The 20,931-nt window shown below is 33.5% G+C and overlaps 2 long non-coding RNA genes across 2 annotated transcripts; both read right to left on the bottom strand.

Annotated features, from left to right (window-relative positions):
* Nucleotides 1-316: 316 nt before the first annotated feature.
* On the bottom strand, nucleotides 317-5,113 carry LOC134696008 (uncharacterized). Its single transcript, XR_010102882.1, has 5 exons — nucleotides 4,895-5,113; nucleotides 3,271-3,481; nucleotides 2,101-2,190; nucleotides 1,575-1,625; nucleotides 317-387 (listed from the first exon to the last, which is right to left on the bottom strand). It is a non-coding gene; the product is annotated as an uncharacterized LOC134696008 (long non-coding RNA).
* Nucleotides 5,114-5,140: 27 nt separating this feature from the next.
* Nucleotides 5,141-9,835, bottom strand: LOC134696007 (uncharacterized). Its single transcript, XR_010102881.1, has 3 exons — nucleotides 8,229-9,835; nucleotides 6,070-6,199; nucleotides 5,141-5,370 (listed from the first exon to the last, which is right to left on the bottom strand). It is a non-coding gene; the product is annotated as an uncharacterized LOC134696007 (long non-coding RNA).
* Between the last annotated feature and the right edge of the window lie 11,096 nt (nucleotides 9,836-20,931).

Below are 20,931 nucleotides of genomic sequence, written 5' to 3'. Positions count from 1 at the left end.
TTGTAAAGGATTTCCTAGCTTTTAATGGAGAACTATCTTCAGTTGTAAGATATTTCCTAGCTTTTAATGGAGAACTATCCTCACTTGTAAAGGATTTCCTAGCTTTTAATGGAGAATTGTCCTCACTTGTAAAGGATTTCCTAGCTTTCCTACCTTTTAATGGAATATTGTCCTCACTTGTAAGCTCTTCCATCTTCCATCTTTTATATAAGCTTTGGATTTCAAACATTTTGGCCACGAGCATCACTGAAGAGACATGTTTTGTCGAAATGCGCATCTGGTGCAACAAAATTGGTACCGTTGATTTTATTGTAAAGGATTTCTTAGCTTTCCTAGCTTTTAATGGAGAAAATTCCTCACTTGTAAAGGAATATACACTTCTTTTTTCTAAAAAGTAATTAATTATAAGATGTTAGAATTGACTTGTTAAGATGAAATGCTTCTGGCATGCAACATAATAAGCCTGATACATGTATAATTGAGTAGGAAATTTGTAGATGTGTAGAACAACAGCAATAAGTATTTCTAAATACAAATATTTAAAAATACCAACCATGTCTTGCTTTAAATGGAGATCTGTCATCACTATCAAAGGATTTCTTATCTTTTTTACCTAGAATTATGTCATAGAACTTTTTTTTATAGCTCGGTTATCTATAAAAGAACTTAAGTTAAGTGAGCAGGATCACATACCCCACATCCCTATATTGTCACTAGGCAAACAAAATATAAATCTATGATTTTCATCCTCCCCCCCCCCCCCCCCCTGACAAAGTGGTCCACCTTAACCGATATCCAGCACTTCATTGAAATTTATAGGAAATCCAACAAAAAATAAATGTGCTTTCTACATGTTCTAGGCATAAAGCAAAAATCTATGATCTTTATCCAGTCTCCTCGTGAAAAAAGTCTCCCTCCTCTTATTTCTGTCAATAACAATCCCATCCAAGCTTTTTTGATACCGATGGACCAGTCAAAAATATTTTACCTTTCGTAACTTAAGTTGCATGGGGTATAAAAAATGTGTATAAATAAACTGCCTAAATTGTTAGTATTCTTTGTTATATCATATCTCCCCAGGTTGGCATAAACATGTTTCACAAATATTGAAACAAGATATCTACAGAAACAAGAGTCTCATTAAAGCCTGAAATTACTCACCTCTAATTTTTAGTGGCAGATTTTTTATAAATGATTATTATTAATTCATGATGCCTTAAGTACAATTAAATACATTTTTCTGCCAAAAAGCTAAAAAAAATAGATCAAAATCATCTTTTAAGAGAAAAAATGGAATAAGAGGTGAATTTTCAAATTTCAACTTACACAAATGAACAACCTATCTGGTTTTATACTAAATCAATACAAATATAAAAAGTAAATAATATACTATGCAGAGTTAACATCTTGCAATATCAATGTTACTGGAGCATATTGATAAATATGTAAGATGGTTCAGACTTATCTGTAGAACCCAAACTGTTGTATGTTCAAAGAAATACTTGTGCAGTAGAAAACAGTACGAATCAGAACATTATAAATTAAAATACTTACACAAGTCAAGAATTACTTACTTGATTTAATCTGGTCTGATGTCCTTTTTGAAAACTTTTTGAATATTCTTCCTACAATTTTTTTTAAAAAGTGCTTGAATACGCGTTATCCTTAAAACAATGGTGAAGTTATTACAAAGTCTTAACATAATGTCACAAAGTCTTCATAACTTCCTACATTTTAAAGATTTTGCTTATTGTTGAAGGCCAAACAGTAACCAATAGTAGTTTACATCTATGCAAATTGGTCTCTAGCTCATTGTTGTCTCCTTGAAAATCTTTTACACATTTTATATTTTCATTAATTAACTTATTGGAAATAAAATCAATTTGCTCTTAGGTCCATGGCCAGTTAAACACGTTTCTACTATAAACCAGCAGAAACCAGTCAAAAGTCAACTTTTAATGATGTCAAACTTGAACTCGTAGAGAGCTTATTTAATACTTGTTCAATGTCGTAACTGGGTTTGGTACCAATGGCAATTATTCCACATATACGTACTTACGTTCAGATGTTTTTTTCAATATTCATTAATATGAAACTCACCTTCAACTGGACCTATTAAAGCTTTGCCTTTTCTTGTCTGGCATGGAGAAATCTTATCATAATACTTCTGAGTGTTACTAATATACATATCTAAAACATAAATTAGAGGCTCTAAAGACCCTGTGTCGCTCACCTTAGTCTATGAAGGACACAGATGGATTCATGACAAACATGTGTTTGAAGATCTTACTTGACTGAACATTCTTGTTACTTACAATTTTTCTATCTATAATAAACTTGGCCCTTTAGATAGAAAGGAAAGTATTTTGTAAACCAATTTACCAAATTAATGAAAATTGTTAAAAATTTACTATAAAGGGCAATAACTCTTTCAGAGGTCAACTGACCATTTTGGTCATGTTGACTTATTTGTAGATCTTACTTTGCTGAACATTTATGCTGTTTACAATTTATCTCTATCTATAACAATATTCAAGATAATAACCAAAAAAGGCATTTTTTTTCAAATTACCAATTGAGGGGGAGGCAACCCAACAATCGTTTCTCCAAATCATCTGAAAATTTCAGGGAAAATAGATATTGACTAGATACCAATTCAATCCTTTGTCAGATTTATTCTAAATGCTTTATTTTCAGAGTTATAATCTTCATTTTACCCCATATGTTCTATTTTTAGCCATGGCGGCCATCTTGATTGGTTGCCTGGGTCACTGCACACATTTTTTTTTCAAAAAGATACCCCAATAATGATTGTGGCTAAGTTTGGTTAAATTTGACTCAGTAGTTTCAGAGGAGAAGATTTTTGTAAAAGTTAACAACGATGTCGACGGAGACGAACAAAGGACGAGGAACGCCAAGTGATGAGAAAAGCTCACTTGGCCTTGTGGGCCAGGTGAGCTAAAAAAGCAATGAAAATTCTTTGATTGCAGCAGTTAAGTTAAAATTTAACCTTAAATAGTGACAAACGTTAAAGACTGATGAATAAAACTGAAAGTGCAATGCAATGTGATATATGTGGAAATGCCAATGTAAAAAAAAACCTGCATGTTTAACCCAGCCACATTATCTATGCATGTGCCTATCCCAAGTCAGGAGCCTGTAATCAGTGGTTTGTTTATGTGTTACATATTTGTTTTTTGTTCATTTTTATATTTAAATAAGGTCGTTAGTTTTCTATTTTTAATATTCAGACTGGTTACATTTGTGTACCTTCTAATACTTTGAGAGTATTTAAAACAAGCTGCCATGCATCTTTTCTAAAGTAGGTCTTCGCTGAAGTTTGTGTTTCGGGACATATTAAACAGAATATCTGTATGACTCAACAGATTTTCTGGCTTTGTTTCCACTTCTTCTTCAATCACAAACAGTACAGACTGTGCTCTTAAAACAGCATCTAGATCAGCCATATGATGTAAAAAGCCTGAAAAATTAAGATCTAACTATGTAGTTGAAACTTTTAATAAAATTTTGAAAAAGAGGCCATCAATAGGATGTGCTATTTCAAACAAACACTGAATTCAAAAGTCCTCCAGGGGCAGGTAGGAAAAAGTGGATATGACATTTGAAATCATGCAAATGGTTTAATCATTCAAAACAAATAAAACTTAACCTTAAATTGTGAAAAAACGTTAATGACTGATGAATGAAACTGAAAGTGCAATGCAATGTGATATATGTGGAAATGCCAATGTAAAAGAAAATTTGCATGTTTAACCCAGCCACATTATCTATGCATGTGCCTATCCCAAGTCAGGAGCCTGTAATCAGTGGTTGTCGTTTCGTTTGTTTATGTGTTACATATTTGTTTTTTGTTCATTATTATATTTAAATGAGGTCATTAGTTTTCTTGTTTGAATTGTTTTACATTAATATTGTCATATCGGGGCCTTTTATAGCTGACTATGCAGTATTGGCTTTGCTCATTGTTGAAGCCCATATTTTTGTCTCTTGTGGACAGTTGTCTGATTGGCAATCATACCACATCTATATATAACAATATCATTAGTGGTTCCCCTTTAACAGCTTATATCTACAGTTTTCACATTTGAAATAAGTTTTTTTGAAGAATACTTTTTCACATAAAAATGGACTGTCCATTTCAAACATACTTTTTAAGACAACTAATTTCTTTCAATGGCCACTTTTGTCCTAGCTTACAAAATTGGAATCAACCATATTTCCTATTTTCAATCATTTGGTTTGACCTTATGGTTGTACAGTCACAAACAAACTAAAATTGGAAGAACAAGGATGTGTCCAAAGTACACGGATGCCCCACTCGCACTTTAATTTTCCATGTTCAATGGACCATGAAATTGGGTAAAAAATCTAATGTGGCATAAAAATTAGGAATATCATACCATAGGAAACATGTGTACTAAGTTTCAAGTTGATTGGACTTCAACATCATCAAAAACTACCTTGACCGAAAAATTTAACCTGAAACTCACACTTTCATTTTCAATATCTCAACACCATAACTCCTGAACTGTTTTCAGCTGGACCAAATCACTACTTTCTTGTAAAATTCTGGACCCAAATTTTTTACAGTGTAATTTCACCCCCTACTTACAATTTGAGGCATTAAACATGGAGAAATAAACTTGGAAGGGGTATAAAAATTATTGGCAAGTAACCCACTGTTAACACTAGGGACTATATTAATCAAGGGACGACAATTGTGGTCTCGGACCTACTTACCAAATCCCATTGACTTATCACAAGTAGTTGCCTTTAAACAAATCTAAACACAAACTAATACATGTAAACTAAGCAAAATTTCAAAGTCAATATTTTTCTGACAGAAATAAAAGAGAAGCAAAAACAGACAAACCTGAATCAAAGTTGGATGGTCTGTGTATCAAAGTGCATGTAATAGTGACATGAATTAGACTTGGTACATGTACATCAAGGTGTTGCAAGGTGATTGGATGAACATTGTCACATAAATATTTTAGGATTGATGATCTTTGCTCCTAAGTAAAATTCCTAGTTTTATCAGCATAGTCCTCACAACTATTCGCGGGGTCTCCTACTTTTGGCATTAATTTAATGTAGTGGAACAATTTTGAATATATTTCAAAATATCGAGATGCATATTGCTTCTATCCAGCATTAATTTTGAAAATTCGCCTTTAGTAAATTTCTGTGCTTGATCTGACGTATTTTCGGGACAACATAAGAGGTTTTTGTGTTGTTTGTCCTTTGTTGATGAGTTTCATCAATCTTTTGTACATTAGTTGATTTTGTTTCAGAATTGTCTTTTCTTTTAGGAGGTTCCTCTTTACATAAATTTCTGATGATTTCCCCCTACAAATAAATTTAGATCTTTAGATACATTAAAATTGTAGAAAAAAATTTAGAAACGTTAAATGGAACAAACATTATAATGATAGTTTATGACTGAATATAGATCTTTACAAATCTTTAGGTTGTAATAGTGATGTTGGGTTTCCTCTCTTCTTCATTTAAACCCACATACAAGTTTATAGATAACATAGATACATCTTCATACTATGAACATAATGCAAATCATCTGATAAATAAGTATTGTTGAAGCGCAGCAAAATGTGAAGTATACATTGTATCAACAGAATTTATGAGAAAGTTTTAAGTTTTAAGAATTTTCAATTATGAAAATAATGCAAAGTTCATTTCTGTAATCTGAATGTTTTTCTTCTCTTGTGTGATTTTTTCATAATGTTGAGCTTCAATATACATAATATATAGATTTGAAAACAATATCTACATTTATTTCAGTGTTTTTGTTTTTTACTCTGTAAATGTTATATAATAACAATTTCTTACATATTTAAAGAGGTTAACATCGTAAGCTGTAGGACTGTTTTTTCCTGAGGCCCATAAGAATATACATGTATTACTTAGGTGTACACACATTTTTATATCAATTTGTAGTCCTTATTCAGCTCCTTCATTTCAAAGATTAGTGCAAGAAAACTTTAAAGTTCATACCAAACTACATGTACATTATCATATCATTCACACTACCTTGGCAGCTATTTTAATTACTTTATTCTGCTATTAGCACGAAAATTGCTTGAGGACGATGTGCAGAGCTCACAATTTTTCACATTCACACTGTTATCATTTGTCACTGTACATGTACAATTTATAGCCTCTGAAAAAAAAATCTATAGTATTATCATTTACATCTACTTTACATACCTAGTACGCACATACAAATATTTTGAACATAGGCTAGCTGAATATATAAAATATACAAATAACCGTCACACTATAAAAGATAAAAATGATAAAGACATTGATGGACATCCATCTCTTAGTTAGGGTTTATTTTATCGGCTTCGGTAAAAAAGCGATTTGTATAGAGTTTTGCTATTTTGCCGGTCTTATTAAGACAAACAATTTTACGAACAAGTAAGAACATCCTGACCTCAAATGTTGATGTGCTTGAAGAAAACCTAACATATAAAATGACAATACAAGTATTAATGGACAAAACAAGCATATAAACTGTTTACTGAGTCACATCTGACCTGATATCTCAAAATAAAATTCCAATCAAGAAGGTCAGTGTTCCTTATACAGAATGCACGATATCAACTGGTGATGAAAGACCAAGCAAACAAAAAACATGCACGAAGAGTGGGTCCAAGGATGGGTGTTGCAGCAATGAATAATTAAACAAACATTTGAAAATCTAGTCTACTTAATACAATTTTCAAAAGTATAATCCTTTTTATTAAATCTTAAAGTCTCAGTTAATGAATATGTGAATTAACATTAAATAAGTCGTTTTTTTTCTATTTACCCTCATAATACGCAGTAAATAAATTAGTGCCATATTACTTTAAAGATATAAAGGTCAATTCTTAAAGGTCAAAGACTATGAATTTAGTTTTTTTCTGAATTACGAATTATCTAAAAAGAATTTATGTAATTTATTCTGTAAGTGTTATTACATTAAATAGTACTATACCAAAATAAAACAAACTGCTTAAAGTAAAAAATCAGAAATATTCTTAACTTTGTATGTAAAAAGTCTTAAAAATCTGTAAACTTCCCATGTCAAAGTAAAAAAAACTGTAAACTTCCCATGTATAAAGTCATTAAAACTTAAAGATCCTAATGTAAATAGTGAACATAAGGTTGTTGTGTTAGGATTGTTTATTAAGTTTTCCGTTTATTATTTGGTGGTGGAACTGTTCGACATACGAAAGTATGGTTATCCTTTATCTAGTCGAAGACTAAAAGATTATAGAAATCTCACCTAGTAGCCACATATTATCATGTGTGTTCATGATATTTTTTTTCAATAAAATGTATTTCATATAGTCCGGAGCCGGCAACATAGCCACTGCCTTTTACTTACCTTGCTTTCGATCGGTAGTTATAATCTGCATTCCTTGTTTACCTTTATATGTATTAGTCCATATGGACTGGTGTGAAGCCTCATATAAAATCAAACTAGTTGTTATATTGTATAAAACAGAATCCCGGTCCATTAGCCCTTATTCATGTTCTATCTAGTACATGTTTGCCCTGATTATTATGTTTTGTTGTTGTCTAGTTGCACAATGTTTATTATTAGAACAAAGTATATTAAAGTTTGTTGACAAACAATCGCTGAATATTTGTATTGACGCAACCAATTAATTATTTTCCTGTGATTTGCATAGACGAATTCTGGAATACAATGTATATCTTTATTGATATTTATTACCAATTTGATCTATTCAATCAATTTATGCATGCAGTAAAATAATAAATGACCTTTCGATAAAATATCCAAATTTCCTGATCTTTTGTAAACATATATGAAATTGTTTCACATTCAATCCAGTCACTCACTAATCCCCACTGTTACGTATATTTTAGACACGAAAAAATTTAATGAAATTAAAAATGTTTTTTCTTTCTTAATAAGTTAAGGTAGGCTGTAGTATCTATTCGAAATAACATCAAACATGTGATCCAAACTTTAATTAGAAAGAAACAGATATTACAGTCATTCTTTAAACATTGTTCAAGTATAGATTTCAATTCTTGAAACTTGTACGCACAACTTACAAATTGTGCCCGAAGCGCTAGCCTGACCACTACTACCTAGTCTCTAGACAAATTTTACCAAATATTGAATTTGAATATATAAAAATAAATCGATGAATTATTGTCTTCCTACTTACCAATTGATAATTGACATTTTACATTTAATTTAGAAGCGACAGAGTTATCCGGTCATTCAAGGGTTTCCTAGAATCCTATCTCTCAAGGTCTATCCATAGTCCAAAACCAATTCTGTATCTTTCGGTATATTAACTTTAGACACCAAGAAAAGTTTCTCACAACTTTTTCCTTTTAAATTATCATGCACCACAGAAATAAGTTTAAAACTCGGAAACTGTTACGAAAGATTGAAATATCGTGCTTAATTTTCCTCTTAATTAAACAAAACTCCACGCTTATCCTTTTAGAATCTAACACTAAATTCGTTACAGGATCAAATACTGCTACTGGGTGCAAATTTTTCTCTGTATATTCCTTCTCGCGATCTTCATTTTCGGAACTTGTTCGGCGATGAAGGTCAACCGCCTCAGTTCAAACATTTACGTATCCAAGGTATATATCTTCAAATCAGTTCTTTTAACTGCAATGACAGACGACTTCAATGATTTGACAAAATCCTCAATATATAGAATAACTACCAACACGTCCCTTTGATGGCGATTTATTACTTTTTATTCGGGATTCTTAGGCATTTAGCGTGACGGTTTTCAACACTTATGTACTTGATTAACTCGACGTTCATAGTAAACTAATACACAGTTTAATTGAAATGTCAAATTTAATTTAGTCATTGTATGTCGAAAAGTTTATACAGTGCTGGTATCGATTGTTAAGTCGACGCAAATATATATGAACCATTATGAATAACAAACAGAGGATGGGTTTATGAAGTCATCCCGTTAGTTTTGCTGTAATACAATTTGTGACCACAGAAGATCTATACAGCTCCATTAAAATCTTCCAGACATTAATGAAACTCTTAACTTGAGGCACGAACACATACATTTTGTATAAAAGGTGACATTGTGACAATTGCCAAACCTTTTAGAATACGTATTAACATTTGTACCTCCCTTTTAACGCTTTGTCAACACTTTGAGTCCGTTCATTCGTCCGTCCGTCTGTCGTCCATAGATCTCTCAACTTTAAACATTTTGTCTTCTCCACTAAAACAACTACATGTAGAGAAAAATGGAAATAAACTAAGCAGTAAGTCTTTCATATAATTTGCCCATTCTGACCAGATGGCCAATCGTTGTTACTAATTAACTGACCAAATTGCAATGGCTTCCGTTAAATTTACGAAGGGATGATTTCAACTTCACCATTTGGAACTCTTGTTTTAATAGCTTCCTTTATTAACAATTGGTTGAGGCAAACTCAATGTTGACAAGGGAAACGACAGAATTATCACTTTTCCATTAATAAAGGACTTAACCTATGAACTTATGAACTGTAAAAGTGACGCTCTTCAATTACAAGTTTGATTGTGTTTTGTGGTAAAAAGTATAACGTATAAATATTGTAACATTTGGTCAAATTGTTTCAGCGAATAAGACTTTTTATTTAAAACAGCAACAGGTGCAACCTAAGGGGAAAATCTCACATTCTAGTGTGGGTCAGGTGTGCTAAACATCTGTGAAAATGATTTTTAATCAGAAATCATAAATTACTAAAAAATGATAATTACTAATTCAACGAATTTAAACCGTTCTAACCAATTAAATAATTCGTTATCACAAATTACAAAAAATGTTTTGCACTCTTTTTACACAAAAAAACCCTATATTTCCGGCCAGACGCGCGTTTCGTCTACATAAGACTCATCAGTGACGTTCGTATCAAAATATTTATCAATCCAAACAAGTATCGGACACGTAACTAGATACCCCAATTATGATTGTGGCCAAGAGTGGTTAAATTTGGCCCAGTAGTTTCAGAGGAGAAGATTTTTGTAAAAATTGACGGACGACGGACGCAGGACGATTGACGCAGGACGAATGACGCCAAGTGATGAGAAAAGCTCACTTAGCCCTTCGAAGCATGCTATCGCTGTTTTCATTTTGAGCTAAACTGCAAACCCTTTGTTATGTTATAGCAAAATTATTGAAATTAAATCAAACATCACTATAGTGATCGCCCTTATGTCCGCGTCTCACTGTCCTGATTTTTACGCCGATGGCAACTCGATTATGGAAATTTTCTAAATCGGGACTAATCGTTTCCAGATCGGGCTATTCGTGGTGCCATCTTTAACCATCGTAGAACCATTGGTCACTTTTTCAAGCCTCCTGGGACAACTTCGGAAAAGGTTTTTAATTTTTAACATGTTCGTAATCTCGTCGTGTTGCCATCGAATACAAGTACGAAGGCGAAAAGATGGAACTACGACGGCATTAAATCCAGCAAAATGTAAGCTTAATTTTCGCGCTAAAATACATTTTAAGTGCCATGCGCGATATGCACAGCTGGTCAGTCTAAGACCACAATTAAAAAAGACGTTCACAAAAAATGGAACTCATATCATATGATTCTATGAGATTCTAACAAAAAAAGGGAACTGCATTGTTTCTATTATTTCAAATAGAACAAGAAGAGCAGCTATTACAGGCTCAGGATTTACATTTACAAGTATTATATTATTTTTTGTCAATTTTTCATATCAAGTAACATAATGAAAATCATAAATGCGCCTCGTACACCAACACTGCAGGTACATGTATATAGGGAAACCAACTTTTTCTTCGTTATTCTGATTATTTATGTATCGTTTGAGTTGTTGTCACACGAATGTTTACTCCATAACCATTTTGTTTTCTATATGTCATATTTTGTCGCATTTGATGATTTCCCCACATCCTTCCGTGTGTCTATATTATAATGATATTCAACTGGAAAGAGCTCGTTTTGCATTACCTTACCTTTAAGATAGACCAGAAAACATGGGCATAAATATGGGTGATTATTCAGACTAGTAGACACATTTTACAGTTCAAACAAAGCAATGCCGAGCCTGACGTGTCCTCGTATATCACATATTGGGGAAAAATATGGACAATATATGTGTCATATACATGCAGAAAATTGTAAATTGAACGTAAAAAATATCAGATCATTACAAGGAGGAAGAACATACCAAATGTGTTTTGAAGCATAATGGTTTTAGAGTCTCCACAAGGGTGATATTGCCATGTATTACAACTGCCACTGTGACCTTGACCTTTGAACTTTAAAGTCAATAGTGCTTAAGATTTTCTTAACGAGTAACACCATACCAAGTTTTGAGCATTTTTGTTCTAGAGTGTCCATAACAGTTAATCTACACGCAACTTACATGTAGTAGGCGAGGGGACAATAAACTAAGTTTCATAAGAATTAGACAAACAGTTCGATTTCCCCCATGCATGGCAGCCTTGTACAGATACGATATGTTGTCGAAATTATGTTCGTACTATAAAAAAATCAAAACAGGTAGAACGCCGTTTTGATCGTTTTCATACATGTATTATGTACATACATGTATTTTACCTTTATGCATCTTGTTTGTTTTCGCACCATCGTCGTAATCAATCGTGTAGCATTCGTAATCCATCGTGTGCATAGCCTTCGTGATCCATCGTGTAGGCTTCGGCTGAGATATGAAGCTTAAATACACGTCTTCGGTAACCTTCAAATGTCCATCTTTTGCTATCATATATAATTTCGGCACCATCGTATAGACTTCGTTATTCATCATTCTTGCTTCGGTCTCTTTTTGGTATTTTAACGAGATCGGGAACAACTTCGTACGAACTTAAAATTTTCCCATTCGGGTGTCCATCGTATATAATAATCGGGATAGTGTGACGCAGGCATTAATAAAAGAGGGAAGAAAGATACCAAAGAAACAGTCAAATTCATAAATCGAAAAAAGTGACAACGCCATGGCTAAAAATGAAAAAGACAAACTGACAAAAAAAATACACACGACACAACATATAAAACTGAATAATAAGCAACACGAACCCCACCAAAAACATTAACTTGATGTATTTCAGAGATTGGTTGATTGATTGGAGGTTAACGCCTTTTTTGGAAATATTGGACTATTAAGTGGCAAAGGCGGGTCCAAGTAGGACCTTTTGTATGACAATTTGGTTGATTATATATGGAATGACCGAAGCATGATTGCCCCCCCTTTTTTTGTTTGCTCAGCCAGCGGCCTGTCCCTAATAAAAACTATAAAAAATGAAGATGTGGTATGATTGTCCATGTAACATCTTATATATAACATAAAGACACTAAGTACAGATCTGAGAGTACTTGCAGTTACTGAAAATCATTTCAAAGCCACTGGTATATTTCGGCCCTTTTATTTATGTAATTGTGTCATGAAACCCTTACTGAATAACTTGAAGCTAAAGATCGCTCTTTCTTACGTACATGTACAACCGTTTACATCATTTCTTAAATTCCAAACTAAGAAAATATTCAGTTGACGATCGCACTTTCCTACCTTCCGTGCAAGTTTAATATTTCAAAGTCTTTAACTTGCACAATAATGCAGTGATCATGCAATAACTACCCAGAAAGAGTATTCTGAAATAAAGAGCGAACTTAAGCAGAATTTAACAAGAAAGATAATGATGTGTAACTATTGAAGTTGGAAATTGAAAGAGAGTTGGATGAAAAATGCGGAAAGCAAATATTATCTGAATATTTTATTTTGTCAAAATTAATGTCCATTGCTAAAATAAATTTAAGTTGTTAAAATGTAAACGTATTTTTTCTCTTGACGAAAAATACGTTATTCATAACGAAATGTTCCTTCCGATTAAAACAAAAAAGGAGGTTTTTGTAGAAAAAAACATACAAACAAACTATCGCTGTGTTCATTCTTAACAGAACTCTAAACCAGAGATTTAAACGGTTAAAACCAAATCAAACATATTTAACCAATGATCGCCCATCACTTTTAAAATGTATAGGATAGTTTTATAGATTTGCTTTAAAGATAACGACTATAAAATTACAGATACGAATACACGATTTATATCTTGTTATTCTATCATAAATTCCCAAACGAATGACATTCCTTTTGTCGAACACTACACATTGTGACACAGAGTGAGACAAAGGTTAAAATAATACATAGAAACATGAAAATATATACAACTATCGCTGTCTACATTTTTATAAGCAGAACGTCACAAGAAAGATAATGATGTGTGTTAAAGTTGGAAAAGGCAGAATACCAAAATATTCATAATGTAATCATCCTGACATAAACTATTCTCTAGGTAAAAATTAAGTTGTTGATTGATCTTTTGTACCTTAAAGTAAATTAATATTCACTTGCAAACAAAAAAACCCAATCACACTAAGTTTTTTTTTCAATTATGACATAGAAAAAAGATTATTAGCAAAAACAAGAAAAACATATCGCTGTCTTTGTTATTAGAACAACTCCATATCGAACGTTTAGCCGCAAACATAGATAAAACCCGATCGCCTTTCCTATCATTAAAAATAGGATAGTGATGTGCATCAAAGAAAAAAAGCTGCAAAAATGATCTTTTTTTATGTTATTGTGTTATAAACCTTTTACTGACGAAATATAGGCCTTAGCTCTTTCCTACCCACAACCGTTAATTATGTCACAAACTTCATACTGAGAAGAAAATTTAAGTTGACGATCGCTCTTTCCCACCTTCACGCCTTCGATTTAGTGTCATTTTCACTTGAATAAAAAATTAAACTTTCTTTTTACAATTATGAAACAGAAAAATAAAAGTTGACAAAAAAACCAACAAGAAGCTCTCAAGAACTTGAATCTTTCACCTGTAATTCTTTTATCTATGATTTTTGTTTGTTTTTCAATATAGTACATTAATCAATGACTTAAAATTTCCTTTGAAATGATCTTTGTATCTGTCTTATTTTCTTCAAAATCAAAGAAATGCACTTTACCCATATGTTCCATTTTAGTCCTAGTTGCTATGGTTCTTGACAAAGAAATTAAATATAAAATTTATAGTAGATACTTTGAAACTCATTCGGCCCAAATTTGGCTGAAATTGTTTCAGCAGTTTCAAAGGAGCAGATTAAATGAACAAATTGTGATTTTTTTAAAAGGGCAATAACACCTTTAGGGGAAAATTGACAATATTGGTCATTGAACTTATTTGTTGATAGAACTTTGTTTGAAATAGTATACACTAGACGCACAACGACGACAGACGGAAACGACGACGACAGACGGAGTCGATGAACGCCAAGTAATGGCTAAAAAAAGAAACAGATATTTCTGTCTGCGTTATAAAAATAACTTGATATCGAATTAATATTGATATATATATTAATAACAATCGCCCTTTCCATCATTCACAATATGACGTAGAGATGCATCAAGAAAAAAAAGCTGAAAAGGTGGAATGCCAAAATGATCAATGTTCTTCAACTGCGTACTTTATTTGACCTTTTAAACATTTTTGAATTAGAGCGTCACTGATGAGTCTTTTGTAGACGAAACGCGCGTCTGGCGTATATACTAAATTTAGTTCTGGTATCTATGATAAGTTTATTTGATGTTATTGAGAAATGAACCCCCCCTTCCCCCCCCCCCCCCCCCCCCGCCCCACTGACAGACTTACATTGTACATTTAAAGATCGCACTTTCCTACCTACTTCTTTTTAAATTCCGTCATAATGTTTTTTTTTAATATTCAAGTTGCCGATCGCTCTTTCTAGACCATCTAGATTGAATTAATAATTTAGCTTCCGGTGGCCTAGTGCTTGTTCTAAAAAAGATCAAATTGATAAATATGTATATATATATATATATATATACAACTCGTCTAAACATCAACCCAACAATGTTAGATCTGTAAATTTGCATTCGCAAATCTTCTGTTCTTCCCTCGCCGGGATTCGAACCCATGCTACTGTGATATCGTGACACCAAATCGCCTGCACTGCGGCCGTCCCGCTAGACCACACGGCCACATGGGCTCTACAAAAATAAAGCTTTTAGTGGCCGTGTGTTACCTTTCCTCGTCAGTTTTAATCTATCGTCGTACTACAGTACATGATATATAAGGCATGGAGATGTTATTGTTACTTACATATGAATATCAATTATATGGTCAGTTTTATAAATTTTCTGTATACAAAACTTAGAATTTTTCGAAAAACTAAGGATTTTCTTACCCCAGGAGTAGATAACCTTAGCCGTATTTGGCACAACTTTTTGGAATTTTGGATCCTCAATGCTCTTCAACTTTGTATTTATTTGGCTTTTTAACTATTTTGATCTGAGCGTCACTGATGAGTCTTATGTAGACGAAACGCGCGTCTGGCGTATAAAATTATAATCCTGGTACTTTTGATAACTATTTACACCACTGGGTCGATGCCACTGGTGGTGGACGTTTCGTCCCCGAGGGTATCACCAGCCCAGTAGTCATCACTTCGGTGTTGACATGAATATCAATTATTTGGTCATTTTTATAAATTTTCTGTATACAAAACTTTGAATTTTTCGAAAAACTAAGGATTTTCTTACCCCAGGAGTAGATAACCTTAGCCGTATTTGGCACAACTTTTTGGAATTTTGGATCCTCAATGCTCTTCAACTTTGTATTTATTTGGCTTTTTAACTATTTTGATCTGAGCGTCACTGATGAGTCTTATGTAGACGAAACGCGCGTCTGGCGTATAAAATTATAATCCTGGTACTTTTGATAACTAATTATATATATTTCTCTAATTCTTCGTCAATTTATCCCTTTCTGCACCCATTGTATACCAAAAATTTAATCAACGTGTGGTTCGTTTGATCTCAGTACTTCATTGGTTAAAATCAGATTGTGACGTCGAATTTTCTTGCTTTCCTCTGAATTTCCTATTGTGACGGCATGAAAAAGGCGACCATGCCTGACGACGTCACATAGAAAGAACACATCTTTTTGCAGATCATTCGAAAAGAAAGAATATGTTTGCCTGCATAATGTTAGAAAATCATTAGAGAAACAGATTCCACCACCAAATATCGTGTAATACGATATTTATCCACTCTCAACAGTTAAATTATCAATTTAAAAGTCCTTGCTGAGGCGGCTCGGACTTAAAATTTGAAAATGTAACTGTCTCGAGTGGATAAATATCGTATTACACTCGATGCAGTGGTAGAATCTATATACAAATCAAAAAAAGAAACGATACCCAACATTTTTTCATAATATTTTTTATTGACAAATTAATATTTATTGCGACTAGTTATATGTTCGAAAAGAGTCATAAGTCTGTAGGGTACTGCACTTTTGTTTTTATTTTACCGGACAATAACGTCATTTTAGCGTCTTTTTGAATTCGAGCCGAACCACATTTATGCCGTCCGAACAGGGGTTTTCAATTTAATGAGGGTGATTAAATATCCGGTCAACACAGGTAAACAAAAGGTGATTGAAGGTGACATTCACAAAAGGGGATTTCATATGCCTCGCAAACATGAGCGTAATAGAGCTGTGGGAATGGTACAAGCAGATATGCGTCATATTGACGTCGCAAACAACGTTGGTGTTTCTAAATTGACAATAACAGGATCAATGAGTCGTCTAAGACAGACTGGGTTCTCAAATGACAGACGACGTAGTGGACGTCCAAGAGAAACGACGTTACGCCAAGATCGTCGAATAAGATTCACACATCTCAGGAATCTTTTTTTACCAGCTACAATTACCGCTAGACAATCACCTGGAAGCCATTATCCAAGGATATCAGCCCAAACAGTACGTAATAGGCTAAGAGAGGCTGGTTTACGTTCACGACGTCTAGTAGTAGGAGCCATTCTAAAACAGTGTCATCGAACTGCACGCCTACATTGGGCAAATGCACATTTGTATTGGAATCGTGTAAGGTGGCAAAACGTCATTATTAGCGATGAGTCAAGATTTCTCTTACGTAGAAGTGATTGCAGAATGAGAGTGAACCGACGTCAAAATGAACGTTATGCAGACGCGTGTGTACATGAATGTGATCGCTTTGGTGGTGGTGGTGTGATGGTTTGGGCAGGATTCACGCATTGTGGACGAACTGACACGAACTCCAGTAACGAAAGCGTTACTGGAGTTCGTTATCGTGATATATTTCTCTCTCCCATTGTACAACCATTCATTGCAAGGCATAGAAATCGGCATAGTTTCCAACAGGACAATGCTAGGTGCCACGTGGCACGTGTATCAACACAATATCTTGGACAAAATAACATTGACATTCTTCCATGGCCAGCTTTATCACCAAATCTATCACCCATTGAACATTTATGGGATGAACTTGATAAACGTTTTCGCAGACGTCATCAACCACCAGAGTCAGTCAACCAGCTACGAGCCGCTTGAGTGGAAGAGTGAAATAACATTCAACAAGCATTTATTCAACGATTACTTGGATCAATGCGTCGGCGATTGACTGCTTTTATCGACGCAAGAGGTGGCCATACGCGATATTTACTCTTCAACTTTTGGTTTTGACAACAACAACTTCAACAGTCCGTGCAATAAGGAAAATTATTTTTGATTTGTTATCTTTGTTAAGTTTGTGTGCTTTGATGTTATTGTTTCATAAAATACAAAACAAAAACAATATTGTTGAAAAATAAAGTAGATATTTTTGATAAAAATCAGGTATCGTTTCTTTTGTGGCTAGTATATATATCATTCCTAAATACTGAAAAAAAAAGTTCAGTTGACGATCGCTTTTTCCTACCTTTTCTACCTATGTGTATTTTAATTCTAATCGTTGTGTTCATAAAAGATCAGTAACTGTATATTGCCATGCAATTCTGAAACAAAACAAAAAAGACTGGTATAATTCGACCATAATCAAAACAAGGGGAAACATACTGCCGTACAATCTAACTATTAGTCAAAATGTAACCATTGGAAAGTATATACACAGTGTACGGTTTTTAAATATTTTGGTAATTCGGGAGACTGTACATGTCAAGCGGGGTTCCGACATTCGACAAAAAACAAGTTGCTTGATTAAAACTTTTATGAACCAGTATAGAAGTATAGTATGGGTAGTATAGTTTGCCAACGATTGCAGAGTAAAGCTCTCAAGTGATTGTACAGGAAAGTTTCAAGTGATTGTACAGTTAGATCGCAAGCGATTCAAGAAAACTATTCGACATGGATAAAAATAATGTATTTGGGTTTTTACTGCGACAATGGTTTTAAATCATCAAGACAGGTAAGACTATAATATACCAGAAATGGTACACGTGAACATTCTGGTAGTAACGATTGTTTTCTTGATGTTTTTTTGACATTTTGTATCGCTTTTGTGTGGCAGTTTCGATCGTTTTACTCGGAGCTCCTCCATCCTAAAGAACACTTCAGGATGGATATTTTTTTTTACCATTTGATTGATTCATATTTATATGTTGAATGTTTTACATTGTAGCTACCGAAACTTGAAGCAGAAACGTTAAACAGTAAGATGAATTTCATAAAAAATTTCATCAAGCAGCTTCATATGTCATATGTCGGAGCCCCGCTTGACAGTCTCCCGAATAACCAAACTATAAGAAAACCATACAGTTCCGTCCCCAGCTTCCCACACTGTAATATACAGTTGATACATTTACAGATCGGACTAATGGTCTAGATTTTATTTTTAAATATCTAAATGAGTTGACCTTAACGAGACGTGGGTGTTATTGGCAGAGCCCGGAACTGTATCAGTGGAGCCTAGGGCGACAATACATTGGTTATGTTTTAAGAATGATAAGAGCAAAAACTATGTTTGCATATTATTTTATTTGAAGAATTCATAAGTGTTTTTTTCTTGTTTTTTGCTTTGATTTTTATAAGAATTTGCGTTTTCCTAAAAAAAAAAAACTTTTTTCCGAAAATAATAATAAATAATAATAAAAAAACAACATTTTCCTGGTTTAGATTTTTTACCAATTTTTGTTTGAAAAAATAAATTTTCAATTTTCAGAGAAAGTCATGATATAATTCGGTCTATTCTCATTTTTTACACTTCTGGTCTAAATTAAGATTACTGAACTCTTAAAAATAAGAAGTGTGTTGGTCTCGTAAGTTATCTCCAAATGAAACATTGTTAAACTTGTTAATTCTCCAAACAACGTAAATAGTTATTGGAGTGCCGTGTTTCTGTAGATATAAACGAACAATGACTTTTCCATATCTGGTTTACAATTTTAATTTGATATCTGCATGCTACAAATAAAGTCTATAATATATTACAGAATGAGATTTAGAACGATTTGTATTAAAATAAAGACCTTACAATTGCCCTTTTGTTAAATGATAGAGTAGTTAATTGTAGTAGTTGACAGGTAAATGTTAAACTTTAGTGCACTAATCATATAACTTGCTGGCCTTGCATCGTGGTGAAATTGATTTTATACAAATAAAATTTAGGGATGATTGTCTACTTAAAAAGAAAATTGCGCAAAAAGATGTCAACACGGTCGATTAATGAAAATTTATGTCACGTATATTATAGAATGTACATTTTTGTATTTAAAGAAAAAATATAACATCAAAAATATAAATTTTCATTCACTAGAATAGATAACTGGTTATTGATCGAATGATGACCGTGAAAGAAAATGCATGTGTGTTCTACTGACCGTTTATGAATGTACACGCTGAAGGGTCAAGAAGAATTCCCTGACCAGTTTTAACAAGAAAATTTCACAATCTGTACATTTATAGAAAATATTTAAACCGCAACATTTTCGATACATGCGATAGTCGGTTAAAGAGCTCTCGAATGGTGCTCATTTGTTGTCTGGTATTATGTATATCATATGTCAGCTTAAAATAAAACTTACTAACTTTCTTTCGCGTTATAAACAGTGAAAAACATTTGTTTATCTCTTGGACGATTCATTCATTAAATCTTCCGTATGTCATATTTCCAGAGAGTTCGCCAAAGTACACCCAGCTAGGTCACGCGTCTACTTAACACGCTGGATCACACATTCACGATTTGTACGTCCGTCCTGTTTAAAATTAAAACTTTTATTAAAACTTGAAAAACCTTCATTTAATCACAACAACAATCAGTTTGTTCTGGAAGCGTCAAAAAAAATATTTTCCATCCAAACTTGTACCGATTATCCCGTCCTCCATCCGATTTTAGTCCGATTTGCATCTTTCCCATGGTTAAAAACGACCGAATATATCTCGACAGCGTCCCTATTAAGCTGTATGCGACGCAACAGACATCAGACAGTGACCAGACAGTGAACCGACGCTGATGGAAGATATCCGTTAGAAAACTGTCTCTATATTTGGGATGATCAGGTACTGTCGGAACACAACCCTATCACAGTTTGCTGGACAACATTTCAAACGGCTTTGTATAGAATCGTATCGTGTTCTGTAATTTTCAGGACTCAGACGAGGGTCCTATTGCTAATTTCGTATTAATAACGGGACTGTTCCGGAACGGTTTCGTCACAGACGGTTCGTATTCAGGATGTGGATTCAACCGGCAAAACATAGCAATGACAAATCGCACCAGATCATGCCCGGTCCATAGGACAAAGTCTACATTGTAACTCAGAACATTGTTACGATTTTGATCCGATACAGCAGAGTCTGTCGTGACATAATCAAGATTGTAATCCGACTAGACAAAATCGGATGAGTGTTCCCGAATGTTACGAGACGCATCTAACTATTTGGGGTGCTTCGATCCGTTCGAATATGTAACGAACGTTTACAACAGCATTTAGCCAAAAATAGGACACTCCAGATCATTGTGGAATCCGACTTTTTTACTTTTCGTGTTTAAACGATGTCT

This window comes from Mytilus trossulus, chromosome 14, assembly GCF_036588685.1.
Source record: "Mytilus trossulus isolate FHL-02 chromosome 14, PNRI_Mtr1.1.1.hap1, whole genome shotgun sequence".
Classification (NCBI taxonomy): Eukaryota; Metazoa; Mollusca; class Bivalvia; order Mytilida; family Mytilidae; genus Mytilus; species Mytilus trossulus.
This window is presented reverse-complemented; position numbering and strand designations above follow the sequence as displayed.